The sequence below is a fragment of the Lates calcarifer genome, linkage group LG9 (assembly GCF_001640805.2).
Source record: "Lates calcarifer isolate ASB-BC8 linkage group LG9, TLL_Latcal_v3, whole genome shotgun sequence".
NCBI lineage: Eukaryota > Metazoa > Chordata > Actinopteri > Centropomidae > Lates > Lates calcarifer.
Window position 1 is genome coordinate 9,467,658 of NC_066841.1, and position 11,721 is coordinate 9,479,378.

The following is an 11,721-nucleotide window of genomic DNA, read 5'->3' on the forward strand; positions in this document are numbered from 1 at the left end:
AACACAATCCTACAATTTCTCTCTGGCCTTGTGCATTGATTTATGGATCACTGCCATGATCCATAAATAGTTTTGTGGAGAGTTTTTTTTTTAAAGCCCTCCACCAGCTCTGGGGGTGGGAAACACTTGTACAAACTAATTTAACGGACAATATTCTGTCCAGTTTGTGGAGTGATGATATAAAACAGACTGCCACATTCAGATTTTATGCAGTAGCATGCAACAGAGTTTTCACCAGATAACACGTTGTGACGAATCAGTCCAAGGCATTTCACAACAGCTTCTGAGAGCCAACAAATTCCCTCTTTAGTCAAAGTATCATTGTTGTCTTCATTGTCTTTCTAATCAAACAAAAATATTTCTTTGGTATGTCAGGGTGCACATGCTGGTGTGTGGACAGGTATTGTTTTACATTTAAAGTTGTTAGTCACCTTACTGTCAATGTAGTGCTGTTCTTATTGCACTGCACTGTCTCATCCTGAGAAACTCTAGGGTCTAATCTAGGCCTCCTACAGGCCAGACCATATCATAACACAACAATGGAGCACAAAGCTGTCCTCTGATGGCTTCATCCTGAATGTAAGGTGTTGAGATGAGGGAGCAAAACTTGCAGCCAGGCAGCTGTTGCTTGCAGGAGTCCAACTCTGGGCTAAATCTGTTTCATTTTTCCTTCACTGGTGAGGACCCGTAGTAGCAGCAGTAACATTACTGATATCCACGTGAAATATTCTCTTGGAGGCTTTGATTTGGTTAGTCATCACATGAAAAAAGGTGAAGTGCTTTTGTTGGATTGGTACTTAAAGGATAATTCTGGTATTTTTTCAACCTGGACCTTATTTCCCCATGTTTTTGGGTGTAAATGGGTGGACAAAAGTCTTCAGAGTCAGTGCTGTATTGAGCAAGAATGGTATTCCTGGCAACCTGGAACACGTGCTGCAATGGAATCCAACTGGGCATGTTTCCACGTCAAAGTATGTTCACTAAAATGCTTGTTTTTGCAACTGACAGGCTCAGATTGTTATCACAAGTGTTTGACAACATTAAGAATTCCTACAGAGAGAGACCATTTTATTAAAGAGTAAGATACCTTTTGTTTAACCAGAAACATTGCTATATATTGCTACCAGAGTCCATTGACAAAAAGAATAATTTTACCACTTGCTAGAATACAGCTTCCTCAGTCGGTTAGTTTGTTTGTTTTACTGGGTGACTTTCAGTGGCGGAAGACATATTCAAATGGTTTACATAGGGACATTCAGACAACATTCATTGAAGCAAGTCGTTTAAAGTTTGTTGGAACACACAAATACTCATGCAAGTAATTTTCCTCCTCTTGTATCAATGCTATATTTCCAAAGTGGGGTTTATCATTTATTATTGACAGTGATCACAAGTAACATCATTGCAGTGTGTGCACACATGAAGATAAATGTATTGTCATCATTAGGTGCTCAGTCCATCTCTCCTTGTCTCCCTGAGGTCCCTCATCTTTTGAAGTCTGCTCTTGGTCCCTGACTCTTTTTAATCATGTGAAGGACCTGAGTTTTAAAGCCAAGGTAAGATAAACTCTGACTGTAGAGTACATCTGGCTGGGAGAACTCTGCTAATAAAACAGTGGGAGAGAGAAAGGAAGAGAGAGAGCCAAGTGAGATGTCAGAGTGAGGGCAGCTGCAGGCAGAGCAGGACGAACAAGACAGGGAAGCAAAGAGAACAGTATAGAGATGAGGAGCTTGATGAAAAAGGGGCAAGAAAACAGGACGAAGGATTGACATGTAAACTGAAAAGAGACAGTGTAATTGCACAAACTGTAACTTCTGAGAGCATGGCCTTACATCTGCATATTCTCCAACCAAAATAAGTCAAGGCGGGAAAGGATATACAAAATCCATGGAGCAATATAGTGTTTTTATGATCACTGTGAAAGAACCCATGTTGTATCTTTGTGAGATTATTGTCATTATCTTTGTGAACGTCTCACAGTTAATCTCTGTCTCAATGAGACGAGAAAGAAAGCCATCATGTTTTCTTCTCTTGCTACTTCGATTAGTCTGCAAAAGCAAATTAAATTTAGGAAGCCAATAACTGGCCAAATGTAGTAGATTAAGTTAGTCTTGGCCAGGTTTCCTTCAGTGAGTCTTCAGTGGTTAATACAATTGAAATGAAATTTTTAAAAACTCGAGTGAGGTGATAACTATCTTTTATTACTAATTGTTATATTGTTTTCTTTAAGAGAACACCAAAAACATGCTCATTATTATGATGACCAGGGGTGTGTGTGTTTGAATGTCCGTGTTTTTTTGTGTGTGTGTATGTGCGCGCACATGAATATTACAGTTATTATGTGTCTGTATCTCTTGTAGTTTACTGCACGTTTGCCAGTGACTGTTTGGACATAAGCATATCAGTAACCGTGTGTGCTTGTGTATGTGCATGCCCTAATGTACCGTGAAAACTCTGGAGAAAGCTTGGGCCGGCATCAGTTCTATCTGATCCATCTCATGCAAGAAAAAGCACATCATCATAACGCCCGCCATATGGAGGTTGTTACTATGGAAAGCAAAGCAAAAGAGGCTGCTTGTGAATGCAGTTTGCAGAGACTGGAGTCTGCAGGAGAGTGCACACACGCACACAGTAAGGATATTGGACAGTTACCAGGGAGAATCAGAGATAAGGAAATTGAAGAGTCTCTTTCCTCTGTCTCATTCGGCTTGTTTTCTCTCTAAACAAACAGCCGGCAGCATCACAGCATTTAGGAGCCCTTTATGAAATAGTCTGACATCCTTTATGGGACACACACAAGCATGCGCACAAGCTCACACACAGCATTTTTAACTTGACTTTAACACACAAGCACAACAGAGGTTAACTAATTCCAGCAAAATAACACTTCCCGCCAAAATCAGCAGCTGCAAACTCAAAACACTTTGAACTGCTGGAGGTCTCCACCAGACGCCACCAGAGTTACTGTAGGTTACAAGCTATCTCACATCTGGATCTGTAGGTGACCTGAGGGGATAGACAAAGAATGCAAGCCTAAACCACCACTGTCCTTGCACTGTCTCTGTGCCATAGTGATCAAACAGTGGGGTGGTTAGTTGACAGATGAGAGACAAAACACGCATGCATACATATTGTATATGCTCACAGATGGACATGCAGCTCAGGCTCTTTTACAACACATAGAAATGCCTCTGTGCACACACTCACACATGTACCCACACAGAGTCTGGGCACAGTGCTGTGAGTGACATTGTGGTTGCTGGTCCTAGTCTCGTTCTGCCATAACCACTGTTCTCTCCACAGTAAAAAAGACTGAGGCGGACTGCATTAGACTCAGGCCACAAATCTCCAGCGACCTGCGGTTCCTATTAGCTCGCCATCATTTTTGACAGTCTAATAAAGCCAGATCTTTTCAGGAAGGTCTTTTCCTTTTGTTTTCTCTCGTTTTGAGCTTTAGTTTTGAAGTTAATGTCTGGTGCTATTGTCCACAGTGTCTAGAAAAATATGAGCAGGAATGTACTGTGGAACGGTTTGTCTTTGGTTTTATTTGTTAAAGCTGTAGCCGTGATGATTTGTGTGTCCATGTGTGAACCGGGGTGCCAGACTGTGGGGACACCCTCAGGGCACTAGCCAGCTAGTGTCTGCTGAGGACACAATATAGCTACTGTAGAGCAAGCATGGTAACTATAGAGAGGGCACCTGTATGGAAAAATATCTAGTTATTGCTGTTCATGTGTACAAGTCAATGTTTCTTAAAAAGGAAACTATTCAGATCAAATATGAGTAGTTTATGAACTCTATAAACTGTTAAAAAAATCAAAAATAGAATTAAAATATTGCATTTCACTCAACATAAGCCAGTATGGCAGTATGACAATCAACAACTTCTGACAGTCATATAAAAATCAACTCATTACTAAGATTACACTAAGCTTTCACACATGACTTTGATTAGGATTTTAAACTGTGTGATTAATGGCGAATGATTGTGTCTCATATAACCTTAGGGGCTTGAAAGCACTGTATAGTCAATAATTAAATGTAGTAAATGTGTGTTGGGCAGTCATCATTGCTATTATCTACGCTCGCCCTGTATGATGGCAGGAATTGAGGACATGGGGCCAGAAGCTGTTTATTGCTTTCATATGGAGCCAACATGTGTTTCACATTTGCCAGGAGAAGTTTTTTTCCTCTTTTTTTTTTTCTTTTAAAAAAAAAAAAAAAAAAAAAAAAAACTGTAATATGTACACTTGGGGTGCTCTCACCATTGAGACATCATCACTCTGCCTCCAGTGCACAGTTATCATTTGTTAGCAAAACTAAAAGTAAGAGATGAAAACAAAAGCCAGTTAAATTTGCTGCACTCTATTATTTTCCTCCTTTTTGTGTTGCTACATTATAAATGGATTACACAGCTTTCTTCAGTGATGAATTGGTGCAGATCGGATTTTGATACATGCAAAGTAAAATCTAAACTGTAACTGAAGTGTAGAATTACAATACAGTGTGCGGCTCACCTGCACGTAGATGGCTGTGGTGTGTTTGTAATTCATCAAGTAAATTTATTTGGGTGCTTTTGATTACAGTTTGACTATCTTTTCAGAATAAACAAATCTAGTTCAAGACTCCCAAAATAGCCAAAACATTCTTTCCTCATGAATTACTGATTTGGACGCTTACAAAGGCCCCATAAGTGCCCCAGCTCTTTCTAAGCATCTTGAACCTGTATTATAATAGAGATCAGTTGAAGATGTAGTCCAGTGATGATGCGCTGGCATGGAGCACTTTCAGAAAATGACATCAGTGGGACATCTTCTGCTGTGCTGAAAGGCAAAGTGCATCACTGAAAACCTCATCAATGTTCCTGTGGGCTCTGTGCTGTTGGGACCACATCATGCACATATGTGTGCACTCACATACACCACAACCAAACCATCACATGTCTTCTTCATGATTATCCTGTAGTGAGGCACAGCAGGATCATGCTCGGTTGAAATAGGCATTGTTTTATTCTGAAGCAGAGAAGGGAGCAAGAGTGGAGGGGGAATGAAATGGGTGAAGTTCTTTTGTCAGGTCCATGTCCTGCTCACCACATAAGATTAGTGGGTTTGCAACTTAAGAAACTTATCCCCAGCCCTTTGGTCTCATGTTGACACTGATCATATAATCATTGGACACAACTAATCTGCCAGGTTAGGGCTGTCAGGTCCAAATATATTTCAAAAAACATGGCATGACATTTCCCTTGGCTTTAAATAACTTAAAATTATTTCAGTCAGAAAATTAATTTACAATAAGGAAAATGTTGCCTGCAAAGGACTGAGGACCTCTCCAGCAAATACCATCCAATTCAAGTAGTTACTATTTGAGCTTATTACACAGACTTAAGGTTATTAAAAAGGCAAAAAAATTTAACTTGTCAGGAGAACCTATGAGTATCTACCAACTAATAATATCCAGAATACAGAAACATAGGATAGTAGAGACTTCTAAGAGGTAAGACAACATTAAGCAAGTTATAAACAGGCCCAGTTATCTTTTTCTTTTCAGTAACTCACATCTAGCTAAGCAGTGTCCTCGGCAATCCCTCTGCCCACTGCAAGCCCTGCCCTGTCACTGTAAATATGGCGACTGCATAGAAATCTTTTGTTCAGAAATGAGTAACTGTGAGACACCCCTCTGGTGTTTACAACTTTGTGGATATGCAGTGTAATGCAGTGCACCCCACCACAGTGATACAGCCATACATCCTGAAGCTAATGTTTCTATAGGCTCCAGGCTGTAGGTGTAGGCTGCACTATGCCATCAAAACCCAATGAAGTGGTGCACCCACACAGACCCCTCTCAGTGCGAAACCCTGTATTTCCTAATACCATGCGGTCTTAGACTGTATCATACCAGACTATTTTTATACTGGTTCCAAACCTGCCTGAGACATTCTGACCTTCAGGCTGAATCTGAGATCGAGGGACATGTGGGCCCAGTAGTCTTTGTAAGTGATCATGTATGACAAGTTTTGAGACTCTCTCTCTCTTTTTTTGTCTTTTTTCCTTGGCTTGTGTGCCATGTAGTTGTTCAAGTGCCTCTAAGAATGAGCTCAATTGTAGCAACAGTCAGTGGGAGGTTAGCTCAAGGGGGGAGTAAATGAGAACAAACTGAAAAAAGAAATCACTTTAATAACTCCCACTCACTGAGACATTAGTGAGTAGTAGAGATTCCCAAGTACATGATGTAATTATTAGCAAAATATGTGATGGGGAACCGAAGACATTACATTTCATATTTTGTCAGACATCAGAATATTAACAGGAACGTAGACACTAGGCGTACAGAGCGCACTAGAGAAGTTGGGTCTGCCAGACACACTCTGCCTTCTTCAGCCTCCTCATCTAGTACACATTACTGGATTTTGGAGTTAAATACAGTGTTTATTGTGTTTTTTAGATATTGAGCTTGTGATTCAATCGGCTATGTACATGTCCTCAGAGCATCTGTATTCCTGTGGCTCTGCTGGTCGGTCTACACTTTTGATGGTGTGCATTAAAGCATTTAAGGCTTCCACTTCCATGTGTGACCACTTTGTTTAATTTTCGGGACTTGTCCCATTTGTTGCATTAACAGCTGCTGCAGCCCTCAGCCTAGAAGACTTTGTGTTGTTTGTAACACAGTTTCCATTTTCCACAGGAACAATATCAATATTCACGAGTTTATGGTTAACTGTGGGAGTGTTTTGGGCAGAATATGACGCTCACCAAAGTGCATACATTTTTAAGTTGATTGTGATTTATAAAGCAAAATCTGCATGGAGGCAAGTGTGTACACAGTTTCATGATTCTGATTATTTTTGGGCATACGTCTTTTCTGTTTTGTTTGCTCATGTAAACTTTTGTGATGGACCTGTTGCACAGTTTTCTAAATTGGGATCCAGAACAATGAGGATGCTGAGGAACAGTTGATGAATAATAAGGAATATTTTGGAAAGGCTGAATGTCTGAGTCTGTGCAAGCAAATTTTGAAATGAAAATAGATGATGTAAAGACATGTTAGAGTGGAGAATGTTTAAAACAGAACATACTTGTCTCACATTTCATGCACACTTCACATTATGTATTTGAATTTGACAGTTATAAACTTCGTAAAACCAAGTCCATTTAATCTAGAGTAAGACCGCTCCAGCACACACTCAGACGCAAACACACACAGACGTTGATCCCCCTGAAATTGCACACTCTCGCCACAACCCTCTTGTATGCCTGCACCACAGCAGTCTCTACACACAACCACCAAAAAACCCACTGACTCTTTTTGCCACCTTACCGCATGTTGAGCACATTCAGTCTGTTCTTACTTTACACACACTCACCACACGCAACACACCAACCCCAGCCACAGCCGCTCATATTGCCGACACTCTGGCCAGAAAATTGTATGGGTCACTATAATTCTCACAGCTACATGTGTTATAAGAAAAGAATCAAGTCAAAACACATAAGCAAAGAACTTGAAAGCACTCACAGAACACATATTTCCACCAAGGCTGCACGGTCTTAGTTTTATAATGTAAAATGTGTACAAGTTATGTAGACAATAATTGATAATAATTGTTCATAATAATTGCGATAATTGTTAAATATGAGAATGACGTTGCACATTTCCAGACAGTCTCTACGGGAAGCCTTTCATTTTGTTGCACTTGGTTGTAAACGCAAAACCTTGAGAGAGAAGTTTTAACCTCGCCAGTTTTCTCACCATCACACTATGCAGTGAATATTGGATTGTAGGTTTTGGAAAGATAAACAAATTGTTGGATGTATTGTTACTATTATTTATTATCATTATTTAATTTTGACCAAATGTATTTGAAGTCTGTTTAGTAGCTTTTTTGAAATATCATGGACAGAAAGTTTGAAACCATAAGGTGCACTGGAGGTATTTTTGTTTGATTCTGTGGTACTTGGTACATATGGCACATGATGAAGAACAGAGACAGCTCCACAAAGACAGTGACCTTGTATAAACTCACCATTATCACTTTGAGTGTTTGGCAATTTTGGTTCACAGCAGTGATGTCCAGATGCCTTTAATCCATCCTACAAACACCTTCACATCATGTTTGGAGGTCTAAGCAATTAAAAAGGCCCCCGAGGAGAGTGATACTCTTGATTTTAATCTCCTTGATAACACTTTCCTACAGAAAGTCTGCATGAATCAATAGCAGATGGTCGAGGTATTCTCTATCATAACAGCTTGTAGTGCTTTATATCAAACTCTGTACCCTGCAATGTAAACATGACATTCAACTGAATCTTTGTAACTTTTTGTAAATCTGCAAATACCTTCCAATACAAAAAAAAGAAGTTGGCTTTTAAATTAAACCAATATGATATTCACAAAAAACACTCAACTCTTCAAAATCTGTCAGGTGACAACTCATCAGGTTTTAATGTTAATACCAGAATCCTGATCCATGGCAGATATGTTGCACTCCTCTCTGTCTGTCTTTAGTAAATGATTTCTTTATTTCTAATCAGCTGCCTGTCTCTCAAACATTCTACAAAAATGTTACAATAACATGTTTTTGTGTGTGTTCTGCTCCAGTAAAAATATCTGTCCCTCTTGTTCATCTAATCGATTCATTGATTCATTTCAGCCAATTTAATTATTAAAAAACAAAACTGGGAAAGGGAATGGTTAATGTGGTTTTACTGTGTACAGGCACCCAATAAATTAGTCTTTATTTGATCCCATGTCAGGCCCTAATGCCCTGCATGTTGACTCTGCTGTCAGACAGCCAGTGATCAAGGACTAATAGAGTCTTTCTGCTGCCATAGCCGCTTCCAGCGACCCTGGGTCTAAGGCTAAATCACGCCAGTGGAGTTAGAGGAGAGAAGGCCAACAAAAACAACAAATATATTTTCATTTAGACTGCAGGCATATTCCTCTGGAGAGTAGGGGGGTGGAGGAGTAAAGGTGAGGAAAGGAGAGGAGAGGAGAGGTAAAGCAGAGCTTAGGAGAGAAAGGAGAAACAAAATGAATTAAGTGAGGCAGATATGAGAGTTTATAAAAAAAAAAAAAAGGGAAGAAAAAAATGCATTTGGAGGAGGGAAGAGGAGAGGAGACTAATTTGGGGGTTCTGGCCCTGCTCTGGCTCAGGCTCTGGAAAATGTTTCATAGGTTTATCAAAGCCTTGACTAAAATATTAGTACAAAATACATGTTTACATTCTTGTTTCTATCTCCATGTAGCGAATGCATTAAGATGAAACACACACTACTCGAGTGACTCACATTTTAGGCCGCTCGTGTCAGAGTGACTTTTCCGAATATTTCTCTCTCCTGCCGACGCGCTTTAACTTTATCAGCTTTTTTTTCTCTCTTAATTTCTGTCTCTCCCTCCCTCTCCCGACTCTCCTCACTCTTTCCGAATCGATAAACAGAGGCCTCACCTCAGTGCAGGCCAAGGCAAATGTTTGAGCCACCTGTTGCAGGAAACTTGAAGCCCTCAGGAGATGTGAAGATGGAGCTGGAGCTAAGGCTGCGCTCCAGGTACAGGTCGCCTCTGAACCAGAACTGAGAGGGAGACGGAAAACGCTGAGCAAAGAGTGTGTGTGTGTGTGTGTGTGTGTGTGTGTGTGTGTGTGTGTGTGTGTGTGTGTGTGCGCGCGCGCGCACACACACACATTTGTGTCAATTAGCAGGCAGGGGGTGAACAACTTGGTATGACAGTGGTGTGTTTGTGTGTTTTTGCACATTTACAAATGAGATGGCGTGATCGTTATTTCTATATTTAAACTAACATAGTGTTTAGTCTCGTGACACCTCAATCAAGAGAAAAAAAAAAGAATTCCAAAGGGTAAAAGAAAAAAAAAGAAAAAGAATAAAACATTTTCACTCCCCCAATACATATTATTGATTTTACATTTAAAGTCTCCTCTAAGGAAATTGTTGGGCACTTTAGCAAGGCTGCTAAATGTTTGACTTTCTTCAGCAGCTAATAACTAACTTTGTGTGTGTTTTTTTTTGTGTAATGTTTGGTGCATGTGGTTGTTTGCGTCTGCCTGAAACAGTGTGTGAGAGCCGTGAGACTGAACTGTTAATATGTAAATGCGTGGGGCACAAAATCACAACAGAGCGCTTTAAGAGGTTTTTGATAGGTCTCCGGGTTTCTCCTTGACTTTACACATCATTTGCTTCATTCTTAACATACAAAATATTGATTAGTAGTAAAGGTATCAGTGAGGGGAAAAAGAAGACAATGACAGGTAGTTGGGCTGCGAAGGACTAAATGGTGAAAGAAAAAAGAAATTAAGTAAAAGCACTGAACATGTGAGGAGGAGGAGGAGGAGGAGGAGGAGGAGGAGGACTCCTGGTTCACCTCCTGGGTTCCAGGAACTCCCTTGGTCTGCTTCCAATGATGCCCCCAAGCCCCTTTGCCCCCCCAGCCTCTTTACCTCTGCAAATACCTCTTCAAACTACCCCCACCCTCCAACCCCAAATTTTCTGGCAACTCTTTTAATCACCCCCATCACCCCTTCTTCCTCTCAACCACTCACCCCCGTCCCCCTGCACCCCCTCCAGCCTTTGGCATCCCATCCAAACTGCTGCCCTCTCAGCAAACATCTCCTCCTCCTCCCTCCTCCCCGACTGCTGTAAATGCCCCCAGGACTGTAGTTCTTTCAGTTATTCACCTCTCCTCCAAACCCACACGTCTTTCTCGATGCAAAGCTTGCAACCTCTCTCTCTCTCTCTCTCTCTCTCTCTCTCTCTCTCTCTCTCTCTCTCTTTCTTTCCCCACGCCCCCCCATTCTCTGGCTCTCTCTCCCCCTCTCCCCGGGATGTAAAATATTCACAGCTGCTGCTGCGGTCAGGTCGCACGGCCACAAGACTCTATGAGCAAACAGAGGAGCTGTGAACGTGTGAAGCCGATGGTGTACGTTTCATTTGAGGTCCGACACAGGTCCGATAGATCCTGATGTAGTCAAAACAGAAACCGCATACTGAGCCTCACCACATGCCTCAACAAACCAAACACTAACCAAACATACCCAAGCACAACACTAAAAAATGACATTGGCAAACAGTTTTTAGAAACATGTTATGCGCACTGTAGAAATGGGAGAAACGATGTGTGGCTCAGTGCCACTAAACAGACTACCTCAGATGTCATTGGGGTTGATAATCAGTGTGAAACATCTGTCTTGAATAAATGCCCTGCGTTTAAAGTCTGGCCTTGTTATGTATTACGGGTAAAGGCAAGCGCACATTAAGTCATGTTAAAGTTGCAATAAAAATACATCGAGCCATTCCAAGACGTCTACACATGATCTATATGCAGACTTGATTCCAAGTTTTCTGAATGAACAAGTGGACGAATTTGTCTCAGATATCTAAGTTTGAATCCAGATTTCCATGTTCTAATAAGGACATAAAGAGGAGGTTTTACATATGTAGATCCCTGAAGTTGTACCACCAAATAATAAAGACATCTTGGCTTAGGAATGCCAGCCCTTGAACTTTATGAGGGAGGGAGAAAGGGGTAGAGTGGGGGAGAAGTATGGGATTGGGGATGGGGTGGTGGTGGGGTGGATCAGTTTCTTGAACACATTTCAAAGTAATTGTACTTGATATGTCGTTTACAGAACACCCAAGTAATCATATAAACAAAGGACTAGATGCCCTGGGAGGATGAAAGGAAATTTGAATCGCCCCCCGATGCATCATA